The sequence below is a fragment of the Pseudophryne corroboree genome, chromosome 8 (genome assembly GCF_028390025.1).
Source record: "Pseudophryne corroboree isolate aPseCor3 chromosome 8, aPseCor3.hap2, whole genome shotgun sequence".
NCBI classification, from domain to species: Eukaryota; Metazoa; Chordata; class Amphibia; order Anura; family Myobatrachidae; genus Pseudophryne; species Pseudophryne corroboree.
In genome coordinates this window covers 174,376,925-174,391,609 of record NC_086451.1, presented here as the reverse complement: position 1 = coordinate 174,391,609, position 14,685 = coordinate 174,376,925, and the positions used below count along the sequence as shown (strand labels likewise).

The window sequence follows — 14,685 nt, the reverse complement described above, 5'->3', positions numbered from 1 at the left end:
GCTTCAGTATTAGGCAGCCTTCTGTCCTCCCATGTTCATTTGAAAATAAGTGTTCTCCCTGCAGTTGTTGTCCCCAGATGAGTGTTCCCTTGTGCTGCCTCAGTTGAATCTCCTTTACTTGACAGAGATATGCCTGAGCAGCGGCCCTCCCCAGCCCTATCCCAAATCATACTTATTTTGCATAGGAGATACCATGGTCATGAAGATTGTTCTCCCAGGGTGAGGTTCATTCATTGCATTCTGGGTATGCTGACCCCTGTGATTTCCCCAAATGTGGGAAACTCGACTGCATTATTTGTGGTAGTGGGGGACTGTGTTTGTGCTTTCCTCTGGTCAGCTCTGGTAAAAGTCAGATTTCTTTGTCTCAGATCTTCCTCTAGCCTTGTTCTTCTTTCGAGAGTTCCCTTGTGCTGCCTCAGTTGGATCTCCTTCACTTGACAGGGGGGTGCCCGAGCAGCGACCCTCCCCAGCTCTAGCCCAACTCCTACTTACCTGCCAGGTGAGATACTATGATCAGGAAGGTACTTCTCCCAGGGCAAGGCTCACCCATTGCACTCTGGGTGTGCTGCCCCTGTGATTTCCCCAAATGTGGGAAACTTGACTGCATAATTTGTATTTCCACTGGTCGGCTTTCATATAATTCAGATCTCTTTGTCTCAGGTCTCTCTCCAGCCTAGTTTGCTGTCTGTTTCCACTTCTTTTTTTTTGGAGCACCTCCCTTCTATACCCTTGTGCACTATCCTGACTTCTCCTCCTGTCTGCTTACTTTGGGCCTTCCAATGCACAATGCAAATTACAGGCAGTGCTGCAGGGCCCACACCCTTTTACTTGCCTTACAGAGCAGCTCTGGAGCTGTTACAGTGCCAACCTGCTGCAAGAAATCAGCTTGAATGCTTCAGGGGCTGGGGCATTGCCAACATGAGCCCCACACCGAAGGAGGGTGGGGGTGTTTAATGCGAACTAAGGGTCATCCAAGCGCCGCAAAAGGCCGCCATGCCCTGCATACCCCTTTTCTCTTTTCATATGCAGATGAGGGTTCCAGCCAACTTTGGCCCACTGCTTGGATGACATCACTGTATGCAAATCCGTCTTCTGCAGACCTTCCCCCAGGAATGCTTGTACTAGTTGTTGCATTTGGTTTGTTGTTTGGGGGTGCTTCAGTATTAGGCAGCCTTCTGCCCTCCCATGTTCATTTGAAAATATGTGTTCTCCCTGCAGTTGTTGTCCCCAGATGAGAGTTCCCTTGTGCTGCCTCTGTTGAATCTCCTTTACTTGACAGAGATGTGCCTGAGCAGCGGCCCTCCCCAGCCCTATCCCAATCATACTTATTTTGCATAGGAGATACCATGGTCATGAAGATTGTTCTCCCAGGGTGAGGTTCATTCATTGCATTCTGGGTATGCTGACCCCTGTGATTTCCCCAAATGTGGGAAACTCGACTGCATTATTTGTGGTAGTGGGGGACTGTGTTTGTGTTTTCCTCTGGTCAGCTCTGGTAAAAGTCAGATTTCTTTGTCTCAGATCTTCCTCTAGCCTTGTTCTTCTTTCGAGAGTTCCCTTGTGCTGCCTCAGTTGGATCTCCTTCACTTGACAGGGGGGTGCTTGAGCAGCGACCCTCCCCAGCTCTAGCCCAACTCCTACTTACCTGCCAGGTGAGATACTATGATCATGAAGGTGCTTCTCCCAGGGCAAGGCTCACCCATTGCACTCTGGGTGTGCTGCCCCTGTGATTTCCCCAAATGTGGGAAACTTGACTGCATAATTTGTATTTCCACTGGTCGGCTTTCATATAATTCAGATCTCTTTGTCTCAGGTCTCTCTCCAGCCTAGTTTGCTGTCTGTTTCCACTTCTTTTTTTTTTGAGCCCCTCCCTTCTATACCCTTGTGCACTATCCTGACTTCTCCTCCTGTCTGCTTACTTTGGGCCTTCCAATGCACAATGCAAATTACAGGCAGTGCTGCAGGGCCCACACCCTTTTACTTGCCTTACAGAGCAGCTCTGGAGCTGTTACAGTGCCAAGCTGCTGCAAGAAATCAGCTTGAATGCTTCAGGGGCTGGGGCATTGCCAACATGAGCCCCACACCGAAGGAGGGTGGGGGTGTTTAATGCGAACTAAGGGTCATCCAAGCGCCGCAAAAGGCCGCCATGCCCTGCATACCCCTATTCTCTTTTCATATGCAGATGAGGGTTCCAGCCAACTTTGGCCCACTGCTTGGATGACATCACTGTATGCAAATCCGTCTTCTGCAGACCTTCCCCCAGGAATGCTTGTACTAGTTGTTGCATTTGGTTTGTTGTTTGGGGGTGCTTCAGTATTAGGCAGCCTTCTGCCCTCCCATGTTCATTTGAAAATAAGTGTTCTCCCTGCAGTTGTTGTCCCCAGATGAGAGTTCCCTTGTGCTGCCTCAGTTGAATCTCCTTTACTTGACAGAGATATGCCTGAGCAGCGGCCCTCCCCAGCCCTATCCCAAATCATACTTATTTTGCATAGGAGATACCATGGTCATGAAGATTGTTCTCCCAGGGTGAGGTTCATTCATTGCATTCTGGGTATGCTGACCCCTGTGATTTCCCCAAATGTGGGAAACTTGACTGCATTATTTGTGGTAGTGGGGGACTGTGTTTGTGCTTTCCTCTGGTCAGCTCTGGTAAAAGTCAGATTTATTTGTCTCAGATCTTCCTCTAGCCTTGTTCTTCTTTCGAGAGTTCCCTTGTGCTGCCTCAGTTGGATCTCCTTCACTTGACAGGGGGGTGCCCGAGCAGCGACCCTCCCCAGCTCTAGCCCAACTCCTACTTACCTGCCAGGTGAGATACTATGATCAGGAAGGTACTTCTCCCAGGGCAAGGCTCACCCATTGCACTCTGGGTGTGCTGCTTCTGCGATTTCCCCTAATGTGGGACACTTAACTGCATAATTTGTGTTTCCACTGGTCGGCTTTCATATAATTCAGATCTCTTTGTCTCAGGTCTCTCTCCAGCCTAGTTTGCTGTCTGTTTCCACTTCTTTTTTTTTGAGCCCCTCCCTTCTATACCCTTGTGCACTATCCTGACTTCTCCTCCTGTCTGCTTACTTTGTGCCTTCCAACGCACAATGCGAACTACAGGTAGTGCTGTAGGGCCCACACCCTTTTACTTACCTTACAGAGCAGCTCTGGAGCTGTTACAGTGCCAAGCTGCTGCAAGAAATCAGCTTGAATGCTTCAGGGGCTGGGGCATTGCCAACATGAGCCCCACACCGAAGGAGGGTGGGGGTTTTTAATGCGAACTAAGGGTCATCCAAGCGCCGCAAAAGGCCGCCATGCCCTGCATACCCCTTTTCTCTTTTCATATGCAGATGAGGGTTCCAGCCAACTTTGGCCCACTGCTTGGATGACATCACTGTATGCAAATCCGTCTTCTGCAGACCTTCCCCCAGGAATGCTTGTACTAGTTGTTGCATTTGGTTTGTTGTTTGGGGGTGCTTCAGTATTAGGCAGCCTTCTGCCCTCCCATGTTCATTTGAAAATATGTGTTCTCCCTGCAGTTGTTGTCCCCAGATGAGAGTTCCCTTGTGCTGCCTCAGTTGAATCTCCTTTACTTGACAGAGATGTGCCTGAGCAGCGGCCCGCCCCAGCCCTATCCCAATCATACTTATTTTGCATAGGAGATACCATGGTCATGAAGATTGTTCTCCCAGGGTGAGGTTCATTCATTGCATTCTGGGTATGCTGACCCCTGTGATTTCCCCAAATGTGGGAAACTTGACTGTATTATTTGTGGTAGTGGGGGACTGTGTTTGTGCTTTCCTCTGGCCAGCTCTGGTAAAAGTCAAATTTCTTTGTCTCAGATCTTCCTCTAGCCTTGTTCCTCTTTCGAGAGTTCCCTTGTGCTGCCTCAGTTGGATCTCCTTCACTTGACAGGGGGGTGCCCGAGCAGCGACCCTCCCCAGCTCTAGCCCAACTCCTACTTACCTGCCAGGTGAGATACTATGATCATGAAGGTGCTTCTCCCAGGGCAAGGCTCACCCATTGCACTCTGGGTGTGCTGCTCCTGCGATTTCCCCAAATGTGGGACACTTGACTGCATATTTTGTGTTTCCCCTGGTCGGCTCTCGTATAATTCAGATCTCTTTGTCTCAGGTCTCTCTCCAGCCTAGTTTGCTGTCTGTTTCCACTTCTCTTTTCTTGAGCCGCTCCCTTCTATGCCCTTGCGCACTATCCTGACTTCTCCCGTCTGCTTACTTTGTGCCTTCCAACGCACAATGCGAACTACAGGTAGTGCTGCAGGGCCCACAGCCTTTTACTTGCCTTACAGAGCAGCTCTGGAGCTGTTACAGTTTCCAGTTGCTGCAAGAAATCAGCTTGAATGCTTCAGGGGCTGGGGCATAGCCAACATGAGCCCCACACCGAAGGAGGGTGGAGGTGTTTAATGCGAACTAGGGGTCATCCAAGCACCGCAAAAGGCCGCCATGCCCTGCACACCCCTTTTCTCTTTTCATATGCAGACGAGGGTTGAAGCCAACTTTGACCCACTGCTTGAATGACATCACCATATGCAAATCCATCTGCTGCAGGCCTTCCCCCAGGAATGCTTGCACTAGTTGTTGCATTTGGTTTGTTGTTTGAAGGTGCATCAGTATTAGGCAGCCTTCTGCCCTCCCATGTTCATCTGAAAATATGTGTTCTCCCTGCAGTTGTTGTCCCCAGATGAGAGTTCCCTTATGCTGCCTCAGTTGAATCTCCTTTACTTGACAGAGATGTGCCTGAGCAGCGGCCCTCCCCAGCCCTATCCCAAATCATACTTATTTTGCATAGGAGATACCATGGTCAATAATGCAGTCGAGTTTCCCACATTTGGGGAAATCATAGGGGTCAGCATACCCAGAATGCAATGAATTATCCTCACCCTGGGAGATCAATCTTCATGACCATGGTATCTCCTATGAAAAATAAGTATGATTTGGGATAGGGCTGGGGAGGGCCGCTGCTCAGGCACATCTCTGTCAAGTAAAGGAGATTCAACTGAGGCAGCACAAGGGAACTCTCATCTGGGGACAACAACTGCAGGGAGAACACATATTTTCAGATGAAAAGGGCAGAAGGCTGCCTAATACTGAAGCACCCCCAAACAACAAACCAAATGCAACAACTAGTATAAGCATTCCTGGGGGAAGGTCTGCAGAAGACGGATTTGCATACAGTGATGTCAACCCATCAGTGGGCCAAAGTTGGCTGGAACCCTCATCTGCATATGAAAAGAGAAAAGGGGTATGCAGGGCATGGCGGCCTTTTGCGGTGCTTGGATGACCCTTAGTTCGCATTAAACACCCCCACCCTCCTTCGGTGTGGGGCTCATGTTGGCAATGCCCCAGCCCCTGAAGCATTCAAGCTGATTTCTTGCAGCAGGTTGGCACTGTAACAGCTCCAGAGCTGCTCTGTAAGGTAAATAAAAGGTTGTGGGACCTGCAGCACTACCTGTAGTTCGCATTGTGCGTTGGAAGGCACAAAGTAAGCAGACGGGAGAAGTCAGGATAATGCGCAAGGGCATAGAAGGGAACGGCTCAAGAAAAGAGAAGTGGAAACAGACAGCAAACTAGGCTGGAGAGAGACCTGATACAAAGAGATCTGAATTATACGAGAGCCGACCAGAGGAAACACAAATTATGCAGTCAAGTGTCCCACATTTTGGAAAATCACAGGAGCAGCACACCCAGAGTGCAATGGGTGAGCCTTGCCCTGGGAGAAGCACCTTCCTGATCATAGTATCTCACCAGGCAGGTAAGTAGGAGTTGGGCTAGAGCTGGGGAGGGTCGCTGCTCGGGCACCCCCCTGTCAAGTGAAGGAGATCCAACTGAGGCAGCACAAGGGAACTCTCGAAAGAAGAACAAGGCTAGAGGAAGATCTAAGACAAAGAAATCTGACTTTTTCCAGAGCTGACCAGAGGAAAGCACAAACACAGTCCCCCACTACCACAAATAATGCAGTCGAGTTTCCCACATTTGGGGAAATCACAGGGGTCAGCATACCCAGAATGCAATGAATGAACCTCACCCTGGGAGAACAATCTTCATGACCATGGTATCTCCTATGCAAAATATGTATGATTTGGGATAGGGCTGGGGAGGGCCGCTGCTCAGGCACATCTCTGTCAAGTAAAGGAGATTCAACTGAGGCAGCACAAGGGAACTCTCATCTGGGGACAACAACTCCAGGGAGAACACATATTTTCAGATGAACATGGGAGGGCAGAAGGCTGCCTAATACTGAAGCACCCCCAAACAACAAACCAAATGCAACAACTAGTGCAAGCATTCCTGGGGGAAGGCCTGCAGCAGATGGATTTGCATATGGTGATGTCATCCAAGCAGTGAGTCAAAGTTGGCTTCAACCCTCGTCTGCATATGAAAAGAGAAAAGGGGCGTGCAGGGCATGGCAGCCTTTTGCGGCGCTTGGATGACCCCTAGTTCGCATTAAACACCTCCACCCTCCTTCGGTGTGGGGCTCATGTTGGCTATGCCCCAGCCCCTGAAGCATTCAAGCTGATTTCTTGCAGCAGCTGGGCACTGTAACAGCTCCAGAGCTGCTCTGTAAGGCAAATAAAAGGGTGTGGGACCTGCAGCACTACCTGTAGTTCGCATTGTGCGTTGGAAGGCACAAAGTAAGCAGACGGGAGAAGTCAGGATAGTGCGCAAGGGCATAGAAGAGAGCGGCTCAAAAAAAGAGAAGTGGAAACAGACAGCAAACTAGGCTGGAGAGAGACCTGAGACAAAGAGATCTGAATTATACGAGAGCCGACCAGGGGAAACACAAATTATGCAGTCAAGTTTCTCACATTTGGGGAAATCACAGGAGCAGCACACCCAGAGTGCAATGGGTGAGCCTTGCCCTGGGAGAAGCACCTTCATGATCATAGTATCTCACCTGGCAGGTAAGTAGGAGTTGGGCTAGAGCTGGGGAGGGTCGTTGCTCGGGCACCCCCCTGTCAAGTGAAGGAGATCCAACTGAGGCAGCACAAGGAAACTCTCGAAAGAAGAACAAGGCTAGAGGAAGATCTGAGACAAATAAATCTGACTTTTACCAGAGCTGACCAGAGGAAAGAACACACACAGTCCCCCACTACCACAAATAATGCAGTCGAGTTTCCCACATTTGGGGAAATCATACGGGTCAGCATACCCAGAATGCAATGAATGAACCTCACCCTGGGAGAACAATCTTCATGACCATGGTATCTTCTATGCAAAATAAGTATGATTGGGATAGGGCTGGGGAGGGCCGCTGCTCAGGCACATCTCTGTCAAGTAAAGGAGATTCAACTGAGGCAGCACAAGGGAACTCTCATCTGGGGACAACAACTGCAGGGAGAACACATATTTTCAGATGAACATGGGAGGGCAGAAGGCTACCTAATACTGAAGCACCCCCAAACAACAAACCAAATGCAACAACTAGTGCAAGCATTCCTGGGGGAAGGTCTGCAGCAGATGGATTTGCATATGGTGATGTCATCCAAGCAGTGGGTCAAAGTTGGCTTCAACCCTCGTCTGCATATGAAAAGAGAAAAGGGGCGTGCAGGGCATGGCAGCCTTTTGCGGCGCTTGGATGACCCCTAGTTCGCATTAAACACCTCCACCCTCCTTCGGTGTGGGGCTCATGTTGGCTATGCCCCAGCCCCTGAAGCATTCAAGCTGATTTCTTGCAGCAGCTGGGCACTGTAACAGCTCCAGAGCTGCTCTGAAAGGCAAATAAAAGGGTGTGGGACCTGCAGCACTACCTGTAGTTCGCATTGTGCGTTGGAAGGCACAAAGTAAGCAGACGGGAGAAGTCAGGATAGTGCGCAAGGGCATAGACGGGAGCGGCTCAAAAAAAGAGAAGTGGAAACAGACAGCAAACTAGGCTGGAGAGAGACCTGAGACAAAGAGATCTGAATTATACGAGAGCCGACCAGAGGAAACACAAATTATGCAGTCAAGTGTCCCACATTTTGGGAAATCACAGGAGCAGCACACCCAGAGTGCAATGGGTGAGCCTTGCCCTGGGAGAAGCACCTTCCTGATCATAGTATCTCACCTGGCAGGTAAGTAGGAGTTGGGCTAGAGCTGGGGAGGGTCGCTGCTCAGGCACCCCCCTGTCAAGTGAAGGAGATCCAACTGAGGTAGCACAAGGGAAGTCTCGGAAGAAGAACAAGGCTAGAGGAAGATCTGAGACAAAGAAATCTGACTTTTACCAGAGCTGACCAGAGGAAAGCACAAACACAGTCCCCCACTACCACAAATAATGCAGTCGAGTTTCCCACATTTGGGGAAATCACAGGGGTCAGCATACCCAGAAAGCAATGACTGAACCTCACCCTGGGAGAACAATCTTCATGACCATGGTATCTCCTATGCAAAATAAGTATGATTTGGGATAGGGCTGGGGAGGGCCGCTGCTCAGGCACATCTCTGACAAGTAAAGGAGATTCAACTGAGGCAGCACAAGGGAACTCTCATCTGGGGACAACAACTCCAGGGAGAACACATATTTTCAGATGAACATGGGAGGGCAGAAGGTTGCCTAATACTGAAGCACCCCCAAACAACAAACCAAATGCAACAACTTGTGCAAGCATTCCTGGGGAAAGGCCTGCAGCAGATGGATTTGCATATGGTGATGTCATCCAAGCAGTGGGTCAAAGTTGGCCTCAACCCTCGTCTGCATATGAAAAGAGAAAAGGGGCGTGCAGGGCATGGCAGCCTTTTGCGGCACTTGGATGACCCCTAGTTCGCACTAAACACCTCCACCCTCCTTCGGTGTGTGGGGCTCATGTTGGCTATGCCCCAGCCCCAGAAGCATTCAAGCTGATTTCTTGCAGCAGCTGGGCACTGTAACAGCTCCAGAGCTACTCTGTAAGGCAAGTAAAAGGGCGTGGGCCCTGCAGCACTACCTGTAGTTTGCATTGTGCATTGGAAGGCACAAAGTAAGCAGACGGGAGAAGTCAGGATAGTGCGCAAGGGCATAGAAGGGAGCGGCTCAAGAAAAGAGAAGTGGAAACAGACAGCAAACTAGGCTGGAGAGAGACCTGAGACAAAGAGATCTGAATTATACGAGAGCCGACCAGGGGAAACACAAATTATGCAGTCAAGTTTCCCACATTTGGGGAAATCACAGGAGCAGCACACCCAGAGTGCAATGGGTGAGCCTTGCCCTGGGAGAAGCACCTTCATGATCATAGTATCTCACCTGGCAGGTAAGTAGGAGTTGGGCTAGAGCTGGGGAGGGTTGCTGCTCGGGCACCCCCCTGTCAAGTGAAGGAGATCCAACTGAGGCAGCACAAGAGAACTCTCGAAAGAAGAACAAGGCTAGAGGAAGATCTGAGACAAAGAAATCTGGCTTTTACCAGAGATGACCAGAGGAAAGCACAAACACAGTCCCCCACTACCACAAATAATGCAGTCGAGTTTCCCACATTTGGGGAAATCACAGGGGTCAGCATACCCAGAATGCAATGTATGAACCTCACCCTGGGAGAACAATCTTCATGACCATGGTATCTCCTATGCAAAATAAGTATGATTTGGGATAGGGCTGGGAAGGGCCGCTGCTCAGGCACATCTCTGTCAAGTAAAGGAGATTCAACTGAGGCAGCACAAGGGAACTCTCATCTGGGGACAACAACTGCAGGGAGACCACATATTTTCAGATGAACATGGGAGGGCAGAAGGCTGCCTAATACTGAAGCACCCCCAAACAACAAAACAAATGCAACAACTAGTACAAGCATTCCTGGGGGAAGGCCTGCAGCAGATGGATTTGCATATGGTGATGTCATCCAAGCAGTGGGTCAAAGTTGGCTTCAACCCTCGTCTGCATATGAAAAGAGAAAAGGGGCGTGCAGGGCATGGCGGCCTTTTGCGGCGCTTGGATGACCCCTAGTTATCATGAAGGTGCTTCTCCCAGGGCAAGGCTCACCCATTGCACTCTGGGTGTGCTGCTCCTGCGATTTCCCCAAATGTGGGAAACTTGACTGCATAATTTGTGTTTCCCCTGGTTGGCTCTCGTATAATTCAGATCTCTTTGTCTCAGGTCTCTCTCCAGCCTAGTTTGCTGTCTTTTTCCACTTCTCTTTTCTTGAGCCGCTCCCTTCTATGCCCTTGCGCACTATCTTGACTTCTCCCGTCTGCGTACTTTGTGCCTTCCAACGCACAATGCGAACTACAGGTAGTGCTGCAGGGCCCACGCCCTTTTACTTGCCTTACAGAGTAGCTCTGGAGCTGTTACAGTGCCCAGCTGCTGCAAGAAATCAGCTTGAATGCTTCAGGGGCTGGGGCATGGCCAACATGAGCCCCACAACGAAGGAGGGTGGGGGTGTTTAATGCAAACTAGGGGTCATCCAAGCGCCGCAAAAGGCCGCCATGCCCTGCATACCCCTTTTCTCTTTTCATATGCAGATGAGGGTTCCAGCCAACTTTGGCCCACTGCTTGGCTGACATCACCGTATGCAAATCCATCTTCTGCAGACCTTCCCCAAGGAATGCTTGCACTAGTTGTTGCATTTGGTTTGTTGTTTGGGGGTGCTTCAGTATTAGGCAGCCTTCTGCCCTCCCATGTTCATCTGAAAATATGTGTTCTCCCTGCAGTTGTTGTCCCCAGATGAGAGTTCCCTTGTGCTGCCTCAGTTGAATCTCCTTTACTTGACAAGGGAGGCATTTTGGATTTTTTCTTTGGGTACCCTTACACCTGATGGTCTGAATGAGAGCATCGAACTGAACAACATTGGCAGTCTCTGATTCTTTTGATTTACCTAATATATTATTTATTGAATATCCATTTATTGTATGTTTAATAAATAAACAAAATTATTAGAAGTAGCTATTTTGTGAACAGCTTTCCTCTTAGGATGAAACTGTATAATCCTGTTGTGTGTGTTCCTTTAAAGTTCTTTAGTAAAATCCACTAGTAATGATGAACATCAGATTTCTTCCTCCATCCTCTTTTTACACTTTCTCTTGGTTCTATATATATATATTTTTATTTTTATTTTATTTTTTTCCCCTCCTTCTCCCAAAAGGCCCCCCTCCCTCCCCTCCCCCTCCCTGTTTTAAATTTTAAAATCTTTAAATCTTTAAATCCTTAAATTGTCTGTTTAATATTTATTTTTTATTCAATTCTTTTTGTTGTTTAAGCAGCAATGTAATTATTCCAGGGGTTAAAATAATGAAATATAGAAATAATATTAACAAAAATTAAAGGTAAAAATGAATTGATAGAATGATCCCATTAAAAGTAAATAAATAATATGGATATTAAGCTGAGCGGGTTGGATTCGAACATGGGACTCGCTGCATAGAGTGCAGGTGATGTTTCCCCTGCGCCACAAGAGCAGCTTTAGTAGTGGCATGGATTTATGTTACCCTAAAAGGTTTTATATAAGTAAATGGGGATCCTTAGTGCTGAGTTTCTGAATTATGTATATGTGATTATAGATATGAGGTATTGATTGAAAGATTAGAGGTTAATCTGTATATAGATTATATATTTTCTGTTATTTTTTAAACCACCTTGTTGCTTATTTTATTATTATTTTTAATCACCATGTTGCTTATTTTTATATTATGAAATGCCTTTATATGTGCAATTGCAATTAGAAAGTTGTTCCATATATGAGTCATTACATGTATGCATCCAATTAGTATATGTATGTATCCAATCAACTAATTAGTAATGCTATTGGTCCGGTGCATTTTAAAAAGAGCCTGCTAGGCTGCTGATGTATCCTCTGACGAAACCGCTCTTGGATAACAGCGGAGAAACGCGTTAGAAGGTGACTACCGAACACTCTGATTGCTGAGATATAAGCCCGTTCATGAACGAGCTACATCACGGCGGACGTCTGATGTAAAGACAGCGGTGAAGGGGAAAAAGCAATTTGAGACCGAGCAAAAGGAGGTCTCTACCCCACGGCAGGGAGGAATATCCCGACCGCGAGTGCCAATAAGATCCAGCCACGGTTAACGGGGGTCGTAGCATACCGCTGTGTTTCACCGACCATCACAGCGCTCTCCCCCTGTTTTCTTTCATTACTCACGTGAGTTACATATGAACTTTAACTGCAGTAAATAAGAGGCGTTGGTTACAACTGTTGCTGTTCATCCACAAGAAGGAATTTAATGTATCAATTACAATTGGAAAGTAACGATTAAATTACAACAGCTGTATCCAGGAGGATTTTTTGGACACTTTAATAGACATTCCGTTGTCATCAAGGGCAATATGAAATAGATACTGATTACATTTAGATATGGATAGTGGTGCCTATATATGTTGACTCCATTGTATTTTATTGAATGTGGGTTTCTTCTGTCTATATATATTTTTTAAAAATAAAGAGCTTGTATATTTTATTTTTTGCGCTCCCTTGATAACAAGTGTGATTATCTTTAAAATTTGGTTTATTATTGGTAGAACAGTACTACCTATGGGAGCAGCATTTTATAATATATGGTGAAAATTAATAGATGTATAAAGATTAAATAAGCAACAAATTGGTGAAATAGATACGTTTTGATAGGAGCGCTGGGTTCTATATATATATATATTGACATTTGGTTATATATATGTATAGACTTTATAAATTCTTGACAGAGATGTGCCTGAGCAGCGGCCCTCCCCAGCCCTATCCCAAATCATACTTATTTTGCATAGGAGATACCATGGTCATGAAGATTGTTCTCCCAGGGTGAGGTTCATTCATTGCATTCTGGGTATGCTGATCCCTGTGATTTCCCCAAATGTGGGAAACTGGACTGCATTATTTGTGGTAGTGAGGGACTGTGTTTGTGCTTTCCTCTGGTCAGCTCTGGTAAAAGTCAGATTTCTTTGTCTCAGATCTTCCTCTAGCCTTGTTCTTCTTTCGAGAGTTCCCTTGTGCTGCCTCAGTTGGATCTCCTTCACTTGACAGGGGGGTGCCCGAGCAGCGACCCTCCCCAGCTCTAGCCCAACTCCTACTTACCTGCCAGGTGAGATACTATGATCATGAAGGTGCTTCTCCCAGGGCAAGGCTCACCCATTGCACTCTGGGTGTGCTGCTCCTGTGATTTCCCCAAATGTGGGAAACTTGACTGCATAATTTGTGTTTCCCCTGGTCGGCTCTCATATAATTCAGATCTCTTTGTCTCAGGTCTCTCTCCAGCCTAGTTTGCTGTCTGTTTCCACTTCTCTTTTCTTGAGCCGCTTCCTTCTATGCCCTTGCGCACTATCCTGACTTCTCCCGTCTGCTTACTTTGTGCCTTCCAACGCACAATGCAAACTACAGGTAGTGCTGCAGGGCCCACGCCCTTTTACTTGCCTTACAGAGCAGCTCTGGAGCTGTTACAGTGCCCAGCTGCTGCAAGAAATCAGCTTGAATGCTTCAGGGGCTGGGGCATAGCCAACATGAGCCCCACACCGAAGGAGGGTGGAGGTGTTTAATGCGAACTAGGGGTCATCCAAGCGCCGCAAAAGGCCGCCATGCCCTGCACGCCCCTTTTCTCTTTTCATATGCAGACGAGGGTTGAAGCCAACTTTGACCCACTGCTTGGATGACATCACCATATGCAAATCCATCTGCTGCAGGCCTTCCCCCAGGAATGCTTGCACTAGTTGTTGCATTTGGTTTGTTGTTTGGGGGTGCTTCAGTATTAGGCAGCCTTCTGCCCTACCATGTTCATCTGAAAATATGTGTTCTCCCTGCAGTTGTTGTCCCCAGATGAGAGTTCCCTTGTGCTGCCTCAGTTGAATCTCCTTTACTTGACAGAGATGTGCCTGAGCAGCGGCCCTCCCCAGCCCTATCCCAAATCATACTTATTTTGCATAGGAGATACCATGGTCATGAAGATTGTTCTCCCAGGGTGAGGTTAATACATTGCATTCTGGGTATGCTGACTCCTATGATTTCCCCAAATGTGGGAAACTCGACTGCATTATTTGTGGTAGTGGGGGACTGTGTTTGTTCTTTCCTCTGGTCAGCTCTGGTAAAAGTCAGATTTATTTGTCTCAGATCTTCCTCTAGCCTTGTTCTTCTTTCGAGAGTTTCCTTGTGCTGCCTCGGTTGGATCTCCTTCACTTGACAGGGGGGTGCCCGAGCAGCGACCCTCCCCAGCTCTATCCCAAATCTTACTTACCTGCCAGGTGAGATACTATGATCATGAAGGTGCTTCTCCCAGGGCAAGGCTCACCCATTGCACTCTGGGTGTGCTGCTCCTGCGGTTTCCCCAAATGTTGGACACTTGACTGCATAATTTGTGTTTCCCCTGGTCGGCTCTCGTATAATTCAGATCTCTTTGTCTCAGGTCTCTCTCCAGCCTAGTTTGCTGTCTGTTTCCACTTCTCTTTTCTTGAGCCGCTCCCTTCTATGCCCTTGCGCACTATCCTGACTACTCCCGTCTGCTTACTTTGTGCCTTCCAACGCACAATGCAAACTACAGGTAGTGCTGCAGGGCCCACGCCCTTTTACTTGCCTTACAGAGCAGCTCTGGAGCTGTTACAGTGCCCAGCTGCTGCAAGAAATCAGCTTGAATGCTTCAGGGGCTGGGGCATAGCCAACATGAGCCCCACACCGAAGGAGGGTGGAGGTGTTTAATGCGAACTAGGGGTCATCCAAGCGCCGCAAAAGGCCGCCATGCCCTGCACGCCCCTTTTCTCTTTTCATATGCAGACGAGGGTTGAAGCCAACTTTGACCCACTGCT

General features: G+C 48.0%; 19 non-coding genes and 2 pseudogenes across 19 annotated transcripts; 12 read left to right on the top strand and 9 right to left on the bottom strand.

Annotated features, from left to right (window-relative positions):
• Positions 1-168: 168 nt before the first annotated feature.
• On the top strand, positions 169-332 carry LOC134950360 (U1 spliceosomal RNA). The gene has a single exon (XR_010183293.1). It is a non-coding gene; the product is annotated as a U1 spliceosomal RNA (small nuclear RNA).
• Positions 333-484: 152 nt separating this feature from the next.
• LOC134952443 (U1 spliceosomal RNA) lies at positions 485-647 on the top strand. Its single transcript, XR_010184962.1, has one exon. It is a non-coding gene; the product is annotated as a U1 spliceosomal RNA (small nuclear RNA).
• Positions 648-1,321: 674 nt separating this feature from the next.
• LOC134950440 (U1 spliceosomal RNA) lies at positions 1,322-1,485 on the top strand. The gene has a single exon (XR_010183359.1). It is a non-coding gene; the product is annotated as a U1 spliceosomal RNA (small nuclear RNA).
• Positions 1,486-1,637: 152 nt separating this feature from the next.
• Positions 1,638-1,800, top strand: LOC134952630 (U1 spliceosomal RNA). The gene has a single exon (XR_010185113.1). It is a non-coding gene; the product is annotated as a U1 spliceosomal RNA (small nuclear RNA).
• A 675-nt stretch (positions 1,801-2,475) lies between these two features.
• On the top strand, positions 2,476-2,639 carry LOC134950551 (U1 spliceosomal RNA). The gene has a single exon (XR_010183451.1). It is a non-coding gene; the product is annotated as a U1 spliceosomal RNA (small nuclear RNA).
• A 152-nt stretch (positions 2,640-2,791) lies between these two features.
• Positions 2,792-2,954, top strand: LOC134952940 (U1 spliceosomal RNA). Its single transcript, XR_010185307.1, has one exon. It is a non-coding gene; the product is annotated as a U1 spliceosomal RNA (small nuclear RNA).
• A 673-nt stretch (positions 2,955-3,627) lies between these two features.
• LOC134950825 (U1 spliceosomal RNA) lies at positions 3,628-3,791 on the top strand. Its single transcript, XR_010183676.1, has one exon. It is a non-coding gene; the product is annotated as a U1 spliceosomal RNA (small nuclear RNA).
• Positions 3,792-3,943: 152 nt separating this feature from the next.
• On the top strand, positions 3,944-4,106 carry LOC134952458 (U1 spliceosomal RNA). Its single transcript, XR_010184974.1, has one exon. It is a non-coding gene; the product is annotated as a U1 spliceosomal RNA (small nuclear RNA).
• A 699-nt stretch (positions 4,107-4,805) lies between these two features.
• On the bottom strand, positions 4,806-4,936 carry LOC134953669 (U1 spliceosomal RNA; annotated as a pseudogene).
• Positions 4,937-5,602: 666 nt separating this feature from the next.
• LOC134952830 (U1 spliceosomal RNA) lies at positions 5,603-5,765 on the bottom strand. The gene has a single exon (XR_010185222.1). It is a non-coding gene; the product is annotated as a U1 spliceosomal RNA (small nuclear RNA).
• A 152-nt stretch (positions 5,766-5,917) lies between these two features.
• On the bottom strand, positions 5,918-6,081 carry LOC134950590 (U1 spliceosomal RNA). Its single transcript, XR_010183483.1, has one exon. It is a non-coding gene; the product is annotated as a U1 spliceosomal RNA (small nuclear RNA).
• Positions 6,082-6,752: 671 nt separating this feature from the next.
• Positions 6,753-6,915, bottom strand: LOC134952689 (U1 spliceosomal RNA). The gene has a single exon (XR_010185159.1). It is a non-coding gene; the product is annotated as a U1 spliceosomal RNA (small nuclear RNA).
• Positions 6,916-7,067: 152 nt separating this feature from the next.
• LOC134951910 (U1 spliceosomal RNA) lies at positions 7,068-7,231 on the bottom strand. Its single transcript, XR_010184562.1, has one exon. It is a non-coding gene; the product is annotated as a U1 spliceosomal RNA (small nuclear RNA).
• A 670-nt stretch (positions 7,232-7,901) lies between these two features.
• LOC134952635 (U1 spliceosomal RNA) lies at positions 7,902-8,064 on the bottom strand. Its single transcript, XR_010185118.1, has one exon. It is a non-coding gene; the product is annotated as a U1 spliceosomal RNA (small nuclear RNA).
• A 152-nt stretch (positions 8,065-8,216) lies between these two features.
• Positions 8,217-8,380, bottom strand: LOC134950849 (U1 spliceosomal RNA). The gene has a single exon (XR_010183695.1). It is a non-coding gene; the product is annotated as a U1 spliceosomal RNA (small nuclear RNA).
• Positions 8,381-9,053: 673 nt separating this feature from the next.
• Positions 9,054-9,216, bottom strand: LOC134952178 (U1 spliceosomal RNA). The gene has a single exon (XR_010184757.1). It is a non-coding gene; the product is annotated as a U1 spliceosomal RNA (small nuclear RNA).
• Positions 9,217-9,368: 152 nt separating this feature from the next.
• On the bottom strand, positions 9,369-9,532 carry LOC134950391 (U1 spliceosomal RNA). The gene has a single exon (XR_010183317.1). It is a non-coding gene; the product is annotated as a U1 spliceosomal RNA (small nuclear RNA).
• Positions 9,533-12,646: 3,114 nt separating this feature from the next.
• Positions 12,647-12,810, top strand: LOC134951576 (U1 spliceosomal RNA). The gene has a single exon (XR_010184291.1). It is a non-coding gene; the product is annotated as a U1 spliceosomal RNA (small nuclear RNA).
• A 152-nt stretch (positions 12,811-12,962) lies between these two features.
• On the top strand, positions 12,963-13,104 carry LOC134952406 (U1 spliceosomal RNA; annotated as a pseudogene).
• Positions 13,105-13,796: 692 nt separating this feature from the next.
• On the top strand, positions 13,797-13,960 carry LOC134951036 (U1 spliceosomal RNA). Its single transcript, XR_010183848.1, has one exon. It is a non-coding gene; the product is annotated as a U1 spliceosomal RNA (small nuclear RNA).
• A 152-nt stretch (positions 13,961-14,112) lies between these two features.
• Positions 14,113-14,275, top strand: LOC134952822 (U1 spliceosomal RNA). The gene has a single exon (XR_010185218.1). It is a non-coding gene; the product is annotated as a U1 spliceosomal RNA (small nuclear RNA).
• The last annotated feature ends 410 nt before the right edge of the window (positions 14,276-14,685 follow it).